General features: G+C 46.1%; 1 protein-coding gene across 1 annotated transcript in view; it reads right to left on the bottom strand.

The window, feature by feature from the left end:
- syt1a (synaptotagmin Ia) overlaps positions 1–19,954 on the bottom strand; it is a 63,103-nt gene extending 43,149 nt beyond the window's left edge. The window contains exons 1-2 of the mRNA XM_053414799.1: positions 19,778–19,954; positions 16,053–16,147 (exon numbers count right to left, since the gene is read on the bottom strand). The gene's annotated coding sequence lies outside the window, so the exon portion shown is untranslated. The remainder of the gene's footprint in view (positions 1–16,052; positions 16,148–19,777) is intronic.
- Positions 19,955–21,691: the final 1,737 nt, after the last annotated feature.

The raw sequence follows: 21,691 nt of genomic DNA, 5'->3' as shown, positions 1-21,691 counted from the left end.
ACGGCCGAAGTGTCCAGGGGCAAGACCCTGAAACCGGCTTTGCCACTGTATGAATGTGTGTGTGTGAATGTGTGAAAGGCAATAAGCTGTACTGTAAAGTGCTCTGAGCGTTCGACACTAGAAAAGCTCTTCATGAATACAGACCATTTACCATGTGTCTGTAGAGAGCAGCTGCTTAAGTGAAGATTAATGAACCGATCCAGTGCATCACATTACCTCCCTGTTTCTAATGCTGCTTGGTACCAACCGAGATTCACAGTGATTCTTTATATGAAGCACAGTGAAATAAACTTTGTAGCTGCACTCAAACTTTGCCACAGCGTTATGAAACCTGTGACTGATGAAACAATTACCGGAGCAGAAAGTGCTGCGGTTCTAATCGAGAAAGTGAAAACAGTAGAAGTGTCTGTGAGATGACACATCAGTGGTTATGAAGAGAGAGATTTACAAGCCACTGTATCTCTTCCTCTTCGCCCTCCAGGCTCCTCTGATTCATTACACTGGTTTTAGCTGTACTTCTCTAACGCTGTTATCAACAACACAGCTCCCACCGCCATGCTCTGAATCCCAGGCTCCACTCCTCTCTCGTCCCCCCCCCCCCGCCTCCTCTCGGCGCTCCCACTGTGCCGCTGAACGGAGAGCGGTGCTTATTACCTCGGATCCCACTGTGGTACCCGGCTCCACCAGGGGGACCCAGGATACTGTAAGTGCAGGTCGGGCCTCTCCGGCTAAGTGCCCCGGTGACCTTGGAATGAGTTGCAGCACACGGGGATGAACAATATGAGGCTGGGGGGGGGGGGGGGGGGGGAGCCGGGCATACAAACAGTCTATTACCATCTGTAATGTGGGCCCTCTGCTGTGCGCCTATTCAGGAACCTCCCGGCTCTACCTTCCTCTCTCATTTCATCCTGCCGGGGAGGAGGAATCTCCGTCTCGGCGCCGCTGCAATCTGGCCCAAAAATGAAGGGACCAGAGGGCATGAATAAAAGGGTCTGGGTTGCTCCGGGCAGAGCAGTAATTGGTCCATTACCAAGCTCCATTTGAGATCGGTGTGGGAGGGAGTGGTGGGCGGAGAACTGAGGGTTTTCCCCCCTTTGTGTTTTCTTCTGTCTCTGAGAAAATATGTGAGCTGCAGGTGTACAGGTGTAAAAACAACAGCAAACAGTGTCCCTGTGGACTTTCAGCATTTGGAATAAGAAGCTCATAGAAATAGATGTGAGTTTCACTATAATCTATGAAGCTGTTTTATTTCAATGTGTCAGATACAGAATATTTCATTACATGATACATATACGTACAGATATCCAATATTAAGAGTCGGATCGGACGGGCCACGACTCTGAATAAATATAATAATGAGTAAAATGTGTGTGTGTGTGTGTGTGTGTGTAGCCGTGTGTGTGTGTAGCCGGGTGCACCCTCCTCCATCAGCCCGACCCTATGACCTTGCCTGATATCATTCCTCATAATAGCCTCCTTATTTAAGCCTCATAAAGATTCCCACATTGCGTCGTGTCGGACAATGTCCCTTTAATCAGTTTTATCCTTTAACCGCTCAACAGCTTCGGTGGGAAAATAAAAACGGAGCTCGTTCAATTTGCTCAAATTGAATATATGAATTCACGGCTGATAGTACGCTCAGCTCTGAGCGGCCGTGTTTATAGAGATGAATCACCTCCTGTATGGAGAAAGAAATACAACAATCACAGCCGCAGAATAAAGTTCCTCCGGTTTCTTCTTTACTTTAACACTCAAACCGTAACAAAGAGATAAAACCTACTCTGAGGCAACAAGGCACCTTTATCCAATTGTGCAGCAAAGCACATAAGTGAACTGATTTGACTGATTGGTCCCATTTTTTCATCTGTGATACGCGAGGGGATGATGTGAAAGCTGCAGAATCGTTATATACGAATAAAAACGCTCTCTTTGAGGTATTTATCTTTGGACAAAAACAGTTTCAGCTGACGTGAAGTAAGCCGGGTCTGACACGAGCCATCTCTCACAGCGCGGAGCACCCTACAATCAGGCTGCATTGTAGCTGGAGTGGGAGCCTCTCCTGTCTGATCATTAGTCAAATGGAGATGCAGCGTCGGAGTCGTGTTATTTGCTGTGATTTTCCTTTATTCCACAATCCTGCAGACGACGTGCTATGTTATCTTTGCTCCTGTGTCTTAACAATCAGGCATCTACAGGTTTTGATCCACACAAAACGTTACTGTACTCGAGTTGTTGTCGTTGCTTTGCTCTAACTTTGTGTCACCTTGAAAAGAAGAAGAGCAGCGTGAGATTCAACCTCTCACCTTTAAGACGACGTCTGCTAAAATGGCCATTTTCTGTAACGACTGCACACGGAGGTAAACAGAATTAATCAAGATTACTGGATTACAGGAGCTGCTTCACTGTAGGGAGAGAGAGAGAGAGAGAGAGAGAGAGAGAGAGAGAGTGAGCGTCAGCATTAGCTGGGAGCTTAGAGTCACTCAGATAAATGGGTGATTTATAGGAGCCATTAATAATGAGGGGCAGCTCGCATCTCTCATTACACAAGTTGGATTGTTTGTGGTTGGTGGAGAAGCCGCGGCTCCACTGCTACGAACCAGGATGTTCAATCACAGGCGCTTCTGGATTTAAAAGGTCAAACAATGAAAATCTAAACACATCACTTTGGCGACAACATACAGGCGGCGGCGCTTCGTCTCGTGTCTCGGTTTAAGACAAGCTGTCACAAAAATACCCACCCCCGTGTTTGATCATGTTTATTGTCTGCAGCCATCTGCGGCTGATAACCCTTGACTGAGCAAGCTGTCGGTTCTCCCATGAGGCGGCGAGGAGGAATATCCGCTCCTCCCCGTAAGAAAGGCAGCGCCGCGGCTGAGGCTGATGCACGGAGCCGTTTTTCTGGAGAAAGAGGCAGCGGGCCGTGAAAAGATCAACTCACATGTCAGGAATGATCTGTTGACGGCTTTAAATTAGAAGCTGGAGCAGCTTAAGGCGACGTGACGCCGTGACACAGATTTGATCACCAGGAAGAAACCAGCAAACCACAGCAGAGAGGTACCTACAGAAAATCACTAGTTCTAAAGAAGGGGGAACTCCTGACAGGGAAACAGAATCTCCGGGTCTGACACTGTTGCTGCCCCCCCCCCCCCCCCCCAGCTCAGCACCAGCTGGATGTGTTTCTGTGACATTTAAGGGAATTAGATGGTGTCAGAAAAAAAAAAAATGACAAGCGCTTTGTCTCTGTTAAAGAGCTTAGCCAGGACACGGAGAACAATTTTATCTTGCCCTCACACGGGCGTTTAAAAACACAAAGGAGAATCTTTGCCCCGGCTGGTGGCACTTGAGTGCACCACTTGCTGTGTTTGCATGACTCAGGGATAATAGAAAAAGAGCATAGATCCATCCGTTGTTCGGACATGAAACTGGAGCCTAAGCACCACCGGGCAATCTGGGCCAAACCCACGTTTCTGATTATGATCACATGGCTTTAAATCAAAAAGTATGTGCCTGTTTCTTCTCTTGTGAAAATGAGGATTGTGTGTGTGTGTGTCTGTTCCTGGAGGAGCTCGCTCTATTCTGACCTTCAGCTGTGGGTGAGGCAAAGAGAAACCAACGGCCAGTCCCACTTTGTTCTCCGTCAGGTGTGGACAACCTGCATAAGCATGGGGAGGAGAGCGCAGATCACCTGAGGGGCCACGAGCCGGTAACCTTCCTCCGACGAGTCGCTCAGAGGATAAGAAGTGAAGCTGGGTTAGATCTTGGGTTTGACAGCGGAGAGGGAGAAGATGTAGAAGGTTTCTGGCTTCGTGATACCTTTGAACTTCTGCAGCAACACGACCTACGTAAGTTTTTGGTGGTGAATATGTTTCAGAAGCTTCTGGACATAAAGTAATCCATTAGACAGAGTTGTGTGTGTGTGTGTGTGAGTGTGTGTGTGTGTTTGCTTGTGTCCGTGTGTGCAGCAGTTCTTTTCCCTTCCTCTTCCTTATCTTGTTCATCACCTTGTGACTTCCAGATTTATCTTGCAACCCTCCTGCGAGTTTCTATTACTGGATTTATGGATTTACCCTCTGGATGTATTCTGATAAAACTCTGCCTCTTTGCTGTGGTGAGTATTTCTTAACCTTTACCTTAAGATTTTTAGTATAAATCAATAGAATCAGCTTTAAAGAGCCGGCCTATAGTTGATGATTGACATAAATATGATTGGTCAATTAGCCAATCAGTCAGACTATTAGGGTGTGCCATTATGAATCAGGCTTGATGGTGTGTGATTGGACACTTAATGCATATTGGGCTCATGACCATTGACTTCCCAGCGTCAAGGTCACAGCGGCGGTTTCACCTGGTATCAAACCCTGTGGCGGCTCCGCGGCATCGAACATTCACGACCACACACGCAGCTGCACACATGCATTATTGAACACGGCAAGTTATAGTGATGTGTAGATAATATAGAGGGGACGTCTATCTCCTCGTGTAATTATGAACGTGGATGCTAATTTCCCACAAGGGAGATGATTGTGTGCAGGGGCCAATCTCTTCTGCCCCCTTAGAGCTATGTGACACACACAACACAACACAACACAACACACACACACAGGTAATACACAACAAACCAGAGAAGCAGCGCTGCCCCCTCAGGCACATCAGTGTCAGTACACAGACAAACTTTGTTATAGTGAAACAAATGTGTATTCATCAGTTAATGAGGCTCAGTATTAAATCACACAGAGAGCGACACTGTGACTGAGTCCACCAGAGCTTCTGGACGAGCTTCTTGAAGCTCTGCTGAGATCCCACGCAGGCTCTGAAACCTGTTTGCTCTGTAAAAAATGTGCTTTTGATGGTTTCCCCCCGAGACACGGAGGCTCGCGGCTCGAGGACCAGGCCTGGATTTCCTCTGAAGCGTTTTCTTTTTGCCATGCCTGACATGATCCTATTCTGAATGGTCCTCGGCGTTAATAAGGTCATTTGTCTTGTGCAAAGGAGAGGGGATAGTTGTCAGACTCCCCGAGCCGGAGATAAATGTGAAAGGCTGAGACTGTGCCAGTGAAATAAATGTATGCAGTCAAGCCTTTTTCTCTCTCAGCTGTAGCGTGAGATAAAAAACCTCCCCGATGTCTGGAAATAAAACAGAGGCAATTAAAACCTCAGAATTGGATGTGGATATCTATTACTCACTCACTTATTGATCTTCTGGGGAGCCGTGTACGTTTTGTGGGCACAGCGAATGCAAAACTGTTATCCAACACGAGTCTGTATTGTTTATATGTGAGTCTTTATGCTGCTTCTTTCGCCCGCTGTCGTTTGAAACAGATGTTTTTCAGATGTTTTTAATCACTAAAGCAAAATCTGGTGTTGTTCACTTGAGGTGCAAAGGAAATAACAGACCAACATCTGGTTTCATGAAGCTTGAGATGTGATTTCTGCTAATTAATTCACAGATAATCAACCTTTTAACCGCAATCTGCATTAGCAGTGTATATAATCATGTGCAATATTATCATATTATGTTCAATATCATGAGCAATATTATTTATTACTATTCCTACTGTATCCTGTATTTTATGAATTTTCTATATGACACATTATATTTGTATTTTTGCTTATATCTTTTAGACTTTAGACTCTATATTGTTTTATTTTCTGTACTCTTTTGCATATTGTGAAACTGTAATCTTTGGATTTCCTTCAGGATTTATAAAGCCTCATCTTATCTTGTTTTTTATCTCATATCTTCTTTTATCTGTCCTAAACATTTGTGTGTAAGATTTAAAACAGAGCAACACAAATGTAAGAACACAAGGACACACTTGGTTTTCCTGAGCTTCTCCATTCTCCACCACTAAAGGCAGGTTAGTCAATAATGCTTTTTTTTCTTCTCTTAATGCTTCCTCCTCTAAAACCAAAGTGCACATGTTTAAAAGAAAGGGGATTGTTCAGGCTCCCGCTGCTAATGCCTCCCATATCATTGTTGTCTGGTAAATGGCTGAAGCCTTTGTGGTCCACCTCGCTGCCGCGGCTCAGAACAGTCTCACCCGGCTCCGACCCCCGAACGCTGGCTTGTCTACAAAGCATCCCCCCCCCCCCACCCCCCCCCCGCACACCCCAGGCTGTCTGTCGTCACGCACTCAGATTCCTCACCGCCGCCTCATGTCATCATTTTTCTTGGATCACGCAGGAATGAGTGTTTTCACAGCTATAGTGGGAATCCGATTATCATACAGGGATGGCAGTCGTCATGGAAACCGCGGAGGGCGCCTGGTGTGAAGCCATCCCTTACACAAACTGGAACATTGGAAATTAGTGTGAAAATTCTGCTCCCTTAAAATAAAGAATTACGTCTTTCATTACGAGCACATTTGAGTTTTCAGCTTCTGTGTGTGGCGCTGATAGGAACCTTTGCTTTTTGACACAAAGCATCAAATATCTCACTTTACAGCTACACTGAGAAATTAAGAATTAATGCATTCTGAATATATGATTTCCTACAGTTTGAGTGATTGATATTTATTTACAAATTCTGTTGTATAGTTTTACAGGAGCTCTGAATCTGGGATTTGTCCTTTATAACACGCCTCCTGTAAACTGTAATCAAAACACGCTGCCTTGGTTCTTTATCTTCGTAGTTTTAATAAATGTACCTGGTTAAAATGTTAAAAAACACAGCTGGAAGAAAAGCGGAAGAAATAGATGTAATTCAGAACAAAAAAAACTGTATGAATGGTAAAAAATATCAATAGAAAATATAAAATATAAAAGATACTTTGGTCTAATTTATGTTCTCTTGTCTTTCTAGTTGCCAGACCTTTCCTGATCCTGTTTGTGTTGTGTTTTGTTGTGTTTTGTTGTGTAACATCTGGTGTAACCGGACAAGCCGCAGGACCAGGTCCAAGCGTTCGGGTACATTTGGCTCTAATGTAAACCACATGTTTTATAAAGGACAAAACAGGGGGGGGGGGGGGGGGGCCAAATTAGGTACAAAAAACATACACAGCTGCAAACACAGCATGGCGACAATAACACACACATATGGACACAAGCTGGTTTTTCTTCACAAATTGGTAATTTCTGTTTGTTACTGCCTCATCATGGTAATAATGGAGGACATGGAGGACAATGACCCAGTGATGAAGACATCTGCAGGGCCGGGCGACTTTAGGGATCATTTTGTCTCCTCTGGTACCAAAGTAATGAATTAGAGATACTAAATGTTTTGTTTTTCTGGTGTAAAAAAACACATAGTTTGTTGTTTTAAACCCTGGAGATGTCCCTTCGACCTCCACACATGTGAGTCGTTGTGTTTTCACCCACGTAGCTATGACTCAGGCCCAAACTCATGTTCACAGATGAGTGAATCTATTTAAGTTTTATTCGTTACGCAACAAAAACCAATGAATAATCCTGATCCACTACAAGTGACCAATCAAAACAGAGGAAGGTCAATATACAAATGTGAGAATTTGAGAATGTGAGAAATTGGTATATTTTTTGGACGTTGGTAAAGCACACGAGTTCTTGGAAAGTCTTTCTCCCCGTCCCTTAATGAAGTCTGAACTCCAGTCTCTCTGAGGGAGGGTGAGGAGAAGGGGAGCGCAGGTGGAGGGGGGGTGGGGGGGTGGGGGGGGTAGTCATCCAGAGAGACGGACACAATGCTGTGTGCAGGAGATAAATGAAGCAGGAGCCTCTTGGCCGCAGCGGGAGAGGACGGCCATCTGCGAGCTGGTGCTGCACAAAGCTTCTTACCTCCCCTCCTGAAGAAGTTACCCTCCTCTCTGTCTCTGTTTATCTTCTTCCTGTCATGTGTCTTTCTTTTTTTTTTCGAATCACATCCCTTTCTCTCCGTCCTTCCCTTCTCCCTTTCCTCGACAAAACCAGTGTAATAATAATCCTGTGTGGCTGGAGACTTAATTAGAGCCTGTCACAGCTCTAACTGTGGACGGTCGTGCTGTTCATTACCTTCTCAAGACATGAATTGAAATTAAAAGGCTCTAGCTGACACTTGTCCAGGTTAGAACCATCCTTTACTGTCCAGCCGTCCATCAACAGAGAGCAGAGATAGAGATGAATGACAATGAGAGTCCAGGGCTTTCATCCAGCGCCGTGTGATACTCGACCCTGAACCCGAGACCCCGCCCGCCAGGCACAGCGCTGCCTAGAGGCCACGAGCGGCTCTCCACTTCACTCTGGTAAACACAACGACGCACAATGTGCCCCCGCGCGCGCACACCAACAAAAGACATGACTCCGAGCGCTGTCACCACTCATCAGGCTGACACAATAGAGGACGCGGCTCAGATACGGTGTGAGTGGTGGAACAACGCACTCGCAGACATGATAGTGGGTTCTTCTGCTCGGGGACAAACAGATCTGGTCTGTGTTGAATGAGATTGATGCAGGGATCAATAGGGGGGGGGGGGGCTACAAAACAAAGAGGAGACAACCAGTTGAAGACGAACTGACCAGGAGGGTCCTTGACCTTGTGGCCTCATGAAGGAGATACACTGATAAACGCAGATCTCTGAGCATCTTAACGATCATCTTCTAATTCAACGTGGGGGGGCGTGTGGTGCTGAGCAGGTCGCTGCCATTTTGAGCAACACGTCAGACGAAGGATTAGAATATATACGTGACCCGGCTGGTGCCACACACTGCGCTCTGAGGCCCGGATTCTCTACTTAGTGCCAGTCAAGCTCACTGGAGCGTGGAGGGAGGCTGGATGGATTGATGGGCTGAAGGGGAGGGAAGGCAGGTGGGGTAAGACATGAGCAAAATAGAGAGAAGCCAAGGTTAGACACTGTCACTGATCTCGTCAGTACATTCAGGGTGTGGGGGGGGGGGGAGAAGAGTGCCCTGGGGGGGGTAATTCAGCTCGCTAAAAGCTCTCAAACCTCCGGCAGCCGACACGCCGCCGCTCTCACCCAGACGGAGACAACACGGGAAGAACAACGAGACTGACATCACATTTTGTGCCCAATTACAGAGCCGATGTAAACACTGATCTCAAATCAGTTTTCATCTCCATCTATACCGGACTCACGTAATAATAATCTGCACCGCGGTGATACACAGTTAATATTTGACCTTTCTACCAGGCAAAGAAAATCAAGCGTGGCAGTGGGAGCTTTGTTGTCGAGCATTTTTGTTTGACTCATTAAGTTTCTAATAGTTTTTGAACAAGTTAAATGACAGAGGCCACATCAGACGTCACGTGTTTACAGACACAACTACAGAATGTCACTGTATTTATTATTTTAAATGTCAGAACAGACGTTTATCAAGTAGCTGCTTCATCTGTTTTAATGATGAACAGGTTAATAATGATCCCTGACAAGGAGGCTATGGATTCACTGCCTGTTTGTTTGTATCTCAGAATTAAGCTAAAACTCAACGCAACTTGGTGGAAGAGGTCACGAGAAAAAGACATTCAGTTGAGTTTAGGGAACAGAAAGGTTTCAGATTTTGAATCATGGCCTGTGCTATGACGCAACTCAATGCAAACCTCTGCAGCCGCACACAGTGTAACCAACTCATCTGAAGGAGCGTTATCAGGTCATCTCGGGCCCCGGCCCCTCGCTCCCTCAAGACGTCTGAGTCCCCGGGGGTAAACCCTGACCACACACTGGGTGCGGGTGGCCACAGTATATGAGCGCGGAGTATTCAGCGAATGTCAGACTTAAGCCACCGTAATCCAGCAGCTCGTTCCCTGAGTGAACCACGCGCTCTCTGTGCATCCTGGGTAATTTCTTTCTCCGGGGGGTTTGTATCATATCAGCAGCCAGAGAGGTTATTTAAACTGACAATTATGGGACAGACAGAGACGGAGAGCGACGGCTGGGTTCAGAGGGAAGGACTCCGAGTTATGATTTGTATTATTCTCAAAAGACTTTACCTCACGTAACTTTACATTTGAAGAAATAAAACTTAGACGACTGTTTGACGTGGTTTCTCACTGGTCTTCACTCCCAGCTGGTTTTAGTTGAAATGTAAAAAGGCTAGTTTTGTTAATTTGGCCTCAGTACAGACGCGTCCCCCCCCCCCTCACCCCCCCAATCAGAAAAGAAAATCAGTCACGACTTTTGGCAGTAGGTGAAAGTGACAGAGGATGAATAATGCATGAGCTCAACGTGCTGCCATTAATCACAGTAATCTCACACAGTGCTATATCTCCAAATCACACACGCACACACGCACACACACACACACACACACACACACACACACACACACACACACACACACACACACACACACACACACACACACACACACACACACACACACACACACACACACACACACACACACACACACACACACACCTCCATCTTTCTCATCTGATTTGAGAACAGGTGATGTAAACTCAGGTGGAGCTTTTCAGGAAAGTAAGAGAAAGAACATTCGTGCTTTAGCTCAAAATTTTCCTCTCGTCACTTCACGTTCTTTTCTGAAATTCATCACAGTCTTTTAGGGAATGGGGGGGGGGGGAGGGGATATGTCTCCACTGGAAACACAAGGCACTGATTGCGATACACCAGGCTTTTTAAACCTGGCTTCTGCACAGGGAGACGTTGAGTTCAGACTCACACGGAAGCCTCTTGCGTGACCCACTTGCTTCTCTGTTCTCAGCAGGAAGAGGAAGGAACTTGAAAAGCTCTGAAATGAATCCGCATTTTCTCTCGCTCCCTCGGCCTCACAATCACAAAGACATAAATCACAGTTTTGCACATGAATGCGGCGCCGGGTGTGTGTTCGCCCCGGTGCGCTGCCACTGTAAGCCCTGCAGGGCACATCTGTAATGGGATCCCTTCCTCCCACAGTGGACCTCCTCGATGGGGCAGCTGATAATAAACTCCCGAGTGGACATCTCCGATCAGTGATTACCTTCCATTTACTGCAGCTCGCTCACCTTCACATCGTGTCGATGCAGCAGAGGACAGAGTTTGGAGAAAAGCCTGATTTGGAGATAACCTCTTGGCTTCAGTCCTTTCTGTGACAACCTTTTAACATGATAGAGCTTCTAATTGGGGGGGACTGTGAGGCAATTCCCCCCCCCCCCCCGTGACCCTTGTAAATAGAAAAACAGGAAATCTAATCTCACACTTGCAGAATGAGGAAAAAACTGTTAGGTCCTTGCTGTTCTGTTCGACAGTAAGACATTGTTCGACAGTAACCTGTATCTGCCACATATGACTTGTGTTGAAGGAATCTAGTGTAAACAGATTCTTTAAAAGATAAATCAATTTTTTTTATCTGGAAGATGATCTGAGAACAAATCTGTCGATGTGATGGGAAACAAGAGACCGGATGATTTAAAGTGAATAACTACAGGTCTCTGGTGGATGTGCAGCTTTCTGTGGAGTCAGAGATGTCGTGATAAGAAGTATTTCTTCTCCGCTCTGATCTCATATATATCTACACCGACTTACCCGGCGCAATGACAAGCAGCCGACTGAGATGGGAAATACATCCTCACAGTGTCCCTGTCGTCAGCCTCCTCCCTTCATCCCTTTCTTCACATGAACTCCAACTCACATCACCTCTCTCCTCACGTGCTCCCCCTCCTGCCTTCAACGTTACAGCCTGGAGAAGGAGCAGTGTATTGATGGTGATGAGGAGGAGCCGACCACCCTCTGCTGTTGGAGCAGAAGGTAAAACCACAGCCTTCGTCTGTTTGACACTAGAAAATTAACTTGCAGACACCGGCAATCCGAGTTCTGTCCACAACCTGCCACATGTGTTTGTGATGGTCAGCCTTCCTGCCTCTTTTCAGTTTATTACTCTCTGGTCTTCACACACACACAAAGCTTACAGACAAGGAAAATGACCACACCTTAGTTTTATGGCGTTGGCGAGGAAGAGGAGCAAGGCAGGGAGAGGGGAAGGACACTGAATGCATGGATGAATCCCAGTTCATGACAACGTGGAGCCGAACAAACATCACTGACTGTGCACGTGCTCGCCTCCAGAGCGGGTTATTAACACACCAGTGGAAAACACTTAACTCATGGCTATTCAATTATGCTAATGCAAACATATACAAATGACCCTGGTTAGTTATTAGCTGTCTTAATTACGGGACATGTGTGTGGTGCTTCAGAAGAGAGAGGGGTGGATAAATAGATGGATAAACAGAGGGAGGGAGAGAGAGAGAGAGGGAGAGAGGAGTGACGGGTGGTTTGCTGTCCAGTGGTGAGATGGACGCCCGAGGGCGAGACTCTGAGCTTTCATTGTTTCTGTCTGGGTACGTGTGCAGGGAGGGGGGGGCTGGAGATCAGGCTGCATTTGAAGAATCTGCTGGGAGGCACAGAATTAATGTCACGCTGAGCCCATGTATGCATATCAGTGTGGACACACGTGCACATGTGTGTGAGGATAGACGCACGTGTGCGGCAGCTCTTATCTTTCTGACTTTTCTCAGTCCAGAGATCAGAGGAGACGGAAATAACCAGAGCACACGTCTGATTTCACACCTTCTCGCTGTGTCGGCAAAGTGAAGATGTAAAACACAGCCAATTAATTCATGAAACCTGTGAACTCACATTTGCTTAAAAAATGCGTGAATTCAGCTTTCACTATGATGAATCTGAATCACTTCAGATTGGCTGTGCACATATATGCATATCGTAATTCCATGTTAATGCATCAGAATCAACACAACGGATCAATAAAGCCATAAGTGACTCATTTATTACACCAGAGGCAAATTAATCCCGATGATTTACAGGGTGAAATGAAGCGTGATGCTTGGACATGATGCATGAATTCTGAGCAGGTGGTTTTTACGTTTCACTGACAATAAAGCCCTATTTTATAGAATAATAAATTATTAACCTAACAACTATATTCCATTTTCCTCAATTGAACACATTTTGTTATTTCACGTTTTTTTGCTTCCTTGTTGTGAATGATGTTTAAAGTTGTTCAGGGGGATGGTTGCCAGCAGCTAAAGAAGTACAGTACGTTTTAATTACTGTGCTTTCAAAAATGTTTAATAGATGTTTACATGATATAATGTGTGGGATAGCAGGATTACTACTGAACAGATTTCCAATTGATCTAGTGGAGGAGTGGAGCGAAGACAAATCTTGGATCCACCCCTTTGTCCAGAACATCAGCAATAAATTCAAAATCAAAAGAACTCTATTTGTCCCCAGAGGGCAATTCTTAAAGAAAACTAAATTCTAAACTTATAATTCCGCTTGGAAAACTGATCGTTCAAGTCAAATAGATACATAAATCTTTACATTAGAATTATCCTTAAGCATTATGAGAAAATACTTCCATCTACCAAAATACAATCATCTCATCCTTGTTGGATGAGATGATTGATATCACTTGTTGCAGTAGTGGATTTGAAACTATAAACAGATCAGGGGACAGTGAATCTATCAGAGGATTAAATGCTCCAGTGAACTGTGAGCACGGACTCTTCATGAGCTTTGTCAGTTTGGAAACGGTTGTAATTATTCAGCCGAGCTACCTGGTTGAGCACCAAACACTGAGGACCCAACTGACAGACAGAGCAAATAAAGATGGACTCTGCTGATTGACTGACTGACTGACTGACTGACTGACTGACTGACTGACTGACTGACTGACTGACTGACTGGGTGGAGGGGCCTGGACCTTGTCTCAGCCGGGTCTGTCTGGAAGAGGCAGAGTCTCAGCAGGCAGGGGAGCTCCACACCCTGTTTGCTTCAGAGATGTCACATGTGACAGCGTCATCTACAGAGGGATGAGGGAGTGTGTGTGTGGGGGGGGATCTTGGAAGCCCTGGCTACTATCTTCAGATGGATGACAAACCTGTCTGTGGTTGGGGCTGCATGGAAAATCCATAATCTGATCTCAGTAATTCTTACTTTGAACACTGAATGAATGTGAAGTGACTCCTGTCAAACAAGTTGCTTTTCAGCAATCAAGAGCATTTCCTGTTTGATTTCCACATTCTGCTTCTGCCCCTGGGTGATGATATTTCGGGGGGAACACATCGTGAGCGTGGGTCCAGCTGGATGCAGCGGGACAAGAGCGGCTGATCCCTGCTCGTGAGAGGTCGTCCCATCGTCATCCCCTCTTTCCCCCTGGAGTAGAAAAGCCGGCCAATCAGCGTGGACGAGGCAATGAGTCATGGAGAGAGAGTGGACTGGATCCAGTGGACCGAAAGGAGCTGCCTGCTCTGGGCAGCAAAGCCAGAACATCCATGGATGGAGTGAACTGGCCAGAGCTCATGTGCACGTTAACCAGCAGATACAGGAAAAGCATGAACATTTACAAATATGTTCCTTTTACCCCAAAGAAACACAAACAGATTTGATGATAAAAGTGTGTTTCCCCTTCCTCCATTACACCTCCCTCTCTGGTTTTATCAAATTAATGAGACAAGTCATTCCTCCCAAACGTCACCATCCCTTAATAACTCCCAGAACACCCACTGTCACACTGCAAGGTCGTGTGAAGGTCAGCATATTGCCTGGGTCTGACAGAGCTGTGTTTAAGCTCCATAGTGGCTCAGTACAGTACGTGCCAGTCGAAGCGGAACAGCCGTTAGACAAACAAACCCACGGAGTGAATGGGCCGTGTGAATGAGCCGCCCGGCGACGTTCATTAACTATTGATGCAGCGGGAGCACTCACAGCTGGATACACACACATGCGACACACAGTTGTTGAATCGCCTGACGCTGCCAGTGGCTGCAGTGAATCATCCGGTGTCCTCAAAGAGAAGGAAGAGCTTGAATAAATGACTCCAGGTTTCACGAGTGAGTGTAACGTTAACAATGGCTTGAATACGAGCGGCTGGGCGGATTGTTCAGATCCACAGTTGGACGTAGAAATCCTGTTTCCGAGAAGAAGCCACAAAAGGCAGAGGGGATGTGAAAAGGGCTTTAGTGGATCCTTGTAGGAGGAGAAAGGTTATAGAAGGTAGAGGGGGGAAAATGGAACTGAAAATACAACTGAATTGTTTTTTGTGTGATGGTTGTCACGACCTGGAGAAGCTTTGTTCAGCCTCTGGCCTCACGAGTTCGCCTTTGTTTAGTGCACTGCATGTCACGCACGGAGCGAGCGGCGGTACAAGGAAGAGGGATAGACTAGTCCATTTCAGTCGAATCTGGGATAATGAGGACGGAGAGGGACAGAGGAGGAGATAAGAGATGACAAAGGGGAAGCAACAGACAGCAGGAGAGGCAGAGCAGTGATTCGATTAGCGTGTAACTTCTCATTAAATGACAAACAAATCGAGAACCCAGAGTTGCAGGACGCAGCCGTATAGTACAGTTGATACACAGCGCGGCTTTGTACTCGCTCCTGTTGGGGAATCAGGACTTCATCGAGCCTGACCCTCAGTCTGCTCATCCCTGCCTGTCACAGATCCTAACGAGCCGCGAAGACACATCCAGCTTCTCGTGAATCTAGACGTGTAAACAGCTACTCGCACGCCGATTATTATTTTTGGTTATGAACGAAGGAACAAGCACGAGTGGAAGAGATAGTTCAGGAAAACTGACCTGAGGTGTGAGTATTGAACGACACACGGTGAAAAGGAACAGTTGTAAAACAAGAAAGTGAGACAGGAAAGTCTTTGCACTCTTTCCAGTTCCTCCCACAAATGAATCTGATCTTCTGTGTTTATTTTTAAGAAATCCCTGTCCTGGATATTCTGACATCGCCTGACATCTGTCAGCTGCTGTCAAAAGACACGACACGACACCTCCTCCTTCTCCTCCTCCTCCTCCTTCTCCTCCTCCTCCTCCTCCTCCTCCTCCTCTTCCTCCACGCGAGCTGACTTCTCCAATCACATATACAGTACAGTGTCCTGTGAGCCGTGTTTGATGGCAGCACACACTCAGAGACACACACACACATGTGGACACATCCAAAGCAGCATGTTTCCTCCATTTCAACCAGACATCACTCGGATCATTTTCAAAGCATCAACACAAACGAGAGCTGTCGTGCGATTCCACTAAAACCACGTTATCACCGGCTCCACACTCACATCCTCTCCTGCTCTCTCTCTCTCTCTCTCTCTCTTTGTGGAAGGCTTCTTACCTGGTAGCACGCTGGCTTCCCCGGGTCCTCTTCACAATCCCAGGAGAAGGGGGCTCGGACAAGTTCTGCTTTCACCGCTGGAGCTCGATGTGACACTTTGAGATATAAAAAAAAAACAAAGGTTCAAAAAGAAATGTCCTCCTGTTTTTCACACGACGGCTCAAGAAGCACTCACGATCACACACTCAACAGCTCCGGCAAGCTCGCTGCTCGCTGTTCCTTCCCCCCCTCTTCCTCTCTCTCTCTCTCTCTCTGTGTCCGTGAAACTCGCCTCCTCTCTTCCCGCCCACCTCCTCCAGCCCCCTCCCCCAAATTATCCCTCCCTCACTCGCTCTCCATCTCTCGACTCACTATTTTCTGACATTTCCACCCATCCACTCACACCTTCTGCTCCATGACAACACATGTCCCCCGGAGGTTTAGTATCAAACGTGTCTTTCCACACGTCATCAAGAAACTTATTATTGCTTTATGGTTTATTTATTTCATTTTTAATAAGACAAGGCAACTTGTCAAAGTCTAATAACATCCGATGCTATCCTGCCACTTGTTCTTCTTGAGTCTCTCCATCTTTTCTGTCTCTCTCCCCCTAACCCTGTCTCTCCTCAGGTCCCACTGGTTCATTTAATGCTTCTCACGTCCACTTCTTCAGACATCGAGTCAAGGGCATTCCCAGAGTAAATGTATGCTAATGCTCTGGCTGGAGGAGCTGCCTGGCGTCCCCTCGACTCGCCGTGCGACCACATGTGGCACTCGGCGGTCCCAGGGAGGGGGCAGCAGATGCAAAGGCAAAGGACGAGCGGCAGCAAAAATCTGCCGAGCAAATGGAATCTCGTTCGAGCGCTCGACTGGACACAGTGACGCCCGACAGCACCTGAGCTGATGGAGGTAAACACACGAGCATAACAAGTCCAACCATCATATGTTAACACATGTTGGTTGTTTAAGAGATTATAGACAATAGACAATGTGCCGCTGCTGACAGGTAAGAATGAGACATTTCTTAGGATGGAAGAGATGAAAACATCATCCCAAGATGGAACTTTATTTGAGTTGTTGTTATCTCAGGCAAATATTTATGCCGACTCACTAATTCAGTTTTATCCATTAGAGTCAATCTTAGGCTCAAAAACAAAAATATGATTAATACTAGCTGGAAACTAAAGTAGATTCAATGCACAATACTAATCAGGATGTCTTTATTATGATGCTGTCCAGTTATTTCTCATAGTAAATTATCTTTATCAAAATCAATACAGCAACTGAGAGGCTTGTTTTTCATTTTAGTCTGAAAGCTTCTTAGAGTAACAAGTAATAAATATATATTTAAATAAAATACCTGCTTCTGGCTTTAAGGGTTTTAATAACTTTCAGTCTGTGATAAAAATCATCGATTCAGACAATGAATGACAAAAGAACATTGTAAATAACTACACTCATCTGCATAGTATGAATCTATTTACAATCCAGTCCATGATGTTGTCTGTAACATTAAACACAGGTTGTTATTTGAGTCTATAGTGTGTTTGAATCAGTATCTGTGAGTCCACTTCCTGAAGCCCCCTGCTGAGATGTTTCTTCTCTGTTTTCCAGGCACACACTCATTTCCTCTTTGGGTCATTTTGCCTCCAATCAATCCTTTGCCGAGGAAATCCTTGAATTTACCTCCAGAGTGTTTTCCTTGATTTGTCGACAGATTAACGACGAGGCGTTCTGCCGTCTCGTTCACTCACTTGTGATCTGCTGCAGAACAGGAAGTCTGCGACACACTGTAAATCTGACAGATATGTGACTGCGGGCGTGAACAGATGCTAAATGTGTGTGTGCACATGAAGAGATGTATATAAAGTGCACGGGCTGATGAAGCACAATGAGACGCGTGGTCCTGTTGACAACACGCATGTATAAAGGCTACAAGCGGGAGTGAGTCAAAGCAAACAGGGAGCCGGTGTTAATGATTACCAGCTAACAGCCTGTCTGGACACTGCACAGCTTGCCCCTACGTACATACGCTTTGGTTCACTGCCTCTGTGTGTTCAGTGTGTGCGTCGCGTGTTGTGCGACCGCGTTTGGGATCAGCGTGATGTGGCCGCTACACATTTTCATGGTTCAACCCTAATGATCAGAGAAAGAAGCGCAGACGTCCTCCAGGGAGAATATCTGTCTTCCTTCCCAACCGAGTCAACTAAACACACGTTGCACTGCAGAGGCCATCTGCTGTCACAGCTAGAGGCTGGAAACCGCACACCTCCGACAACTCTGAGCTTATCTTGTTTAGAAACGTAAACTGCCTCAGAGATAATAGTTTTCTTTCACCTCAAACAACTTCTCAGAGAAAGAGAGTAAACACTCCGCTCGTTGGGTTGTTTTGAGATTAACGGCGCTCTGAACAGGAAAAAAAACAAACAAAGGCAGCTGTGAAATCGCTAATGACTGAACTGGGTCTCTGGGTACAGATGACTGTCCTCTGAGGACAACACCGAGCTCTCGCGTCGCTGTGCATATCTCTGTATGTTGAAACTACCAGACTGACCGAGGGGAGAGAAACATTTCCGCCGTTTGAACATCCTATTTCCTGCTGTGGCGAATTCATGTTCTTTTTCTGCTAAATGGAAACCTTGATATCGGTGGCAGGTCTTGAATTCAGAAGCCATTAAAGCGTCAGCCCACTGGTGCCTCCGCTGTCTTGGAGAATTGAAGAAAAGATACAGGGGCCGACAATTTGTCTGCAGATAAAAGAAGTATTTGGTGGTTTTGTATAAGCAGTGATGGAGACTGGAGCTGAGAAAAAAACTAGGACAAGTCAGTCAAACTCAAACTTTACTAAAAAAGACGTCAGTGAATGTTGGAGCTGTTTGACTGACAAGTCACCTCCGAACAGGGAAGTGTTGAAACCCCATAACACTGACAGCCTCACATCCATATAGAGCCAAACTAGAACAACCACCCTGCAGCTGTATGCCTCCACCAACCAGTGCAGTTTCATCCTACAAACATACGTTACCTTTTTAAAAACCATAATTGTGTTAATGATACTTTTATCTACAAATACACTGTAGCTTGATAAAAATATGACTCTGAAACTGAACAGAATGAACACAAACCCAGTTTAAGAAGAAGAAGTGCATCAGAGCCAAGTCAACTCCTTTGAAACGCAGCGTCTACTATATAAAAAACAAACACACAGTTTGCCCTTTGCCTGAAATGGCAACTTGCATCATCACGATTCTGAGAAAACGAAGGAGGGATATGAACAGGAGAGCTAAAAGAGAAACTCTTCTCAAAGCAGCTGCTCTCAACGGTCAATCTGAGCGGAACACGAGAGGAGAGAGGAAGCGGCGAGACGGACGAGGTCAAAGAGGAATGAAAAGGGACGAAATGGCATTTGGAGGCAAGGTGGGGAAATAAGAAGAGATGGGTGAACAAAAAGGACAATTTCCCAAATGTCAGGAGCATTTGAATGGTCACCCTGTGCACTGCACACCAGGGACTCTTACTCAGAGAGGACGTGAGGATACATTACATTTGTTTGGGAAATGCTTTTGTTAATCCTGCTGCCAAACAAAATCACTGATGTAGATTTGATTCTGCCAAACCCTGGTTTACGATCAAAGTTCTTCCTCCGCAATATCTGCACGAGGACAACTAAGGTCTGGCCAATATTAAGGAGATTTCAAATCATCTACAATTTTAGAAATGTATTTTCTAAGGCGACTGGGCCACACCTCTGTCCAGAGCAGAGAACGAGAGCCCTCAAACCTGAAAGCAACGAGAGCTGCAGACGTCCTCGAGAATCCGAAGAGCAGTCCTCTTACACAAACAACAAAATGCATGAGACGAAGGCAAATGATAGCCGGGTTTATTGAAGTGGAGTCTAGAAAAAATTGGGTTCTCAGCCTGTGGCTGATAACGTCTGACAACATCGATCCTGTGTCCATGTGCGGCCCTGATGCAACGTGCACCAGCAGACACACAAAAAACAACAATCTCACCGATCTCCACCCACGTGGCAAAGCCTCCTGCACCGTCATTTACAAAGTCAGCTCCCGAGGACAACTGCACCTCTCCAGATTAATTACACTCATTTTAGGACATTGGCTAAATCTCACTTTTTGCCCATTAAAGCGTTCAAGTTGTTTTGTTTTGCTTCGCCCGCCCAGAGTGTCCAGAGTTAATTCTCTCAGAGAGAGAGAGAGAGAGAGAGAGAGAGAGAGAGAGAGAGAGAGAAAGAGAGAGAGAGAGGGAGGGAGAGAGATATGTACTTCCAAATAGAGGAAAGCAGCCCTAATTACAGCTGATGCTCTCATTTAATCTCTCTCTCTTTCTCCGGTTCTCTCCCACTCGTCCTCGGCCCCCCCCCTCTCTCTCTCTCCCTCCCTCCCTCTCTCTCCACCGCAGGCAGGAAGCTGCCACGAATCACTAACAGCTTTATCAGCGGATAAGTGGCTGTTCAAATATGGAGCTATTCAGAGAACTCTTTCTCAATACACACAGGTGCTGCTTTCACCACTGCCCGGTGCCTCCGTCATTCACATGCGTGCGTGCAGATACTGTACGTAAACTCCCACCCACGCACGTACACACAATGGACCGTACAGTACACACAGTCACACACACACACACACACACACCACATGCTGGGGTCAGGGACACTTGCCAATGGCATTGATGTCAAACAGATGTTTGGCCGATGTCTGAGGTTAGAGGAGAGGGAGAGGAGGCCAGAGGGGGAACGTTCCCATTTTGAAACAGCTAACATCTGAGTTGGGTTATTAGGTTCTTAAAGGACCATATGTGGTTATTCAAAATGGGGCTTACTCTGCCAAGTTCGGTTTAGATTTTGTGGAACATCCGGACGATGCTCTGACACTTAAAGAGTTAATCTAGTTTCAATTGAAATAAGCCGATATCACCAATAAGTAGAAGGATGCTAATATCCAGTCGTATTTTGCAGAGCTTCCCGATTAAAAAAGCTCAGTCGCCTTTAACTCGTCTCCATCTCCTCTCACTCCAGTCAGCACTGCTCACAGAGGTCACAGCCGGTTCATCCCAGCAGTGATAATTACATTCATATGGAGAGATGAGTGGCCCCTTTTGACCCGAGAGCCCCTCCTGGCTCCCACACATGGGGGAAGTAGAGAGAGCAACGTGAGGCGAATCCACAGGGGCTGATAACTGGATCCCTCCGGACACACACAGGACAGGATGGAGAGCACACGCCTCACAGTAATCAACCCATAGAGGAGCAGACAGGAGCAGTGTGGGCTTTTGGAAGGGCCCCTGTCCTGGATGGGATTGAGGAGTCAGCACGAGTCGGTGTATGGGACTCAGCAGGGGGATTAGTGGGGATTTAGAGGGGAGTAATTACCTTTGCCCATGGAGGGTCTGATAATTAAATTACCTTAGCAACCCCCGTCACTGCCCAGTGTCACAAAGCCTCCCAGGTCAGCGAGAGGGAAACTTCAGAATACGTGAATTTGGTTTATCTCATTGGGAAACATCACTACCTGCAGGTCCACTCATCACCAGACAAAGTGTTGGCTTGTGAATATTAAAAAAAGTCGTGCATATGCATTATTTATGTCATTTTCAATGTATTAACCTTGTTTTAGAGGGTCACACAGCTTCATCGGAAAACT

The sequence above is a fragment of the Pleuronectes platessa genome, chromosome 22, assembly GCF_947347685.1.
Source record: "Pleuronectes platessa chromosome 22, fPlePla1.1, whole genome shotgun sequence".
Taxonomy (NCBI): Eukaryota; Metazoa; Chordata; class Actinopteri; order Pleuronectiformes; family Pleuronectidae; genus Pleuronectes; species Pleuronectes platessa.
This window is presented reverse-complemented; position numbering and strand designations above follow the sequence as displayed.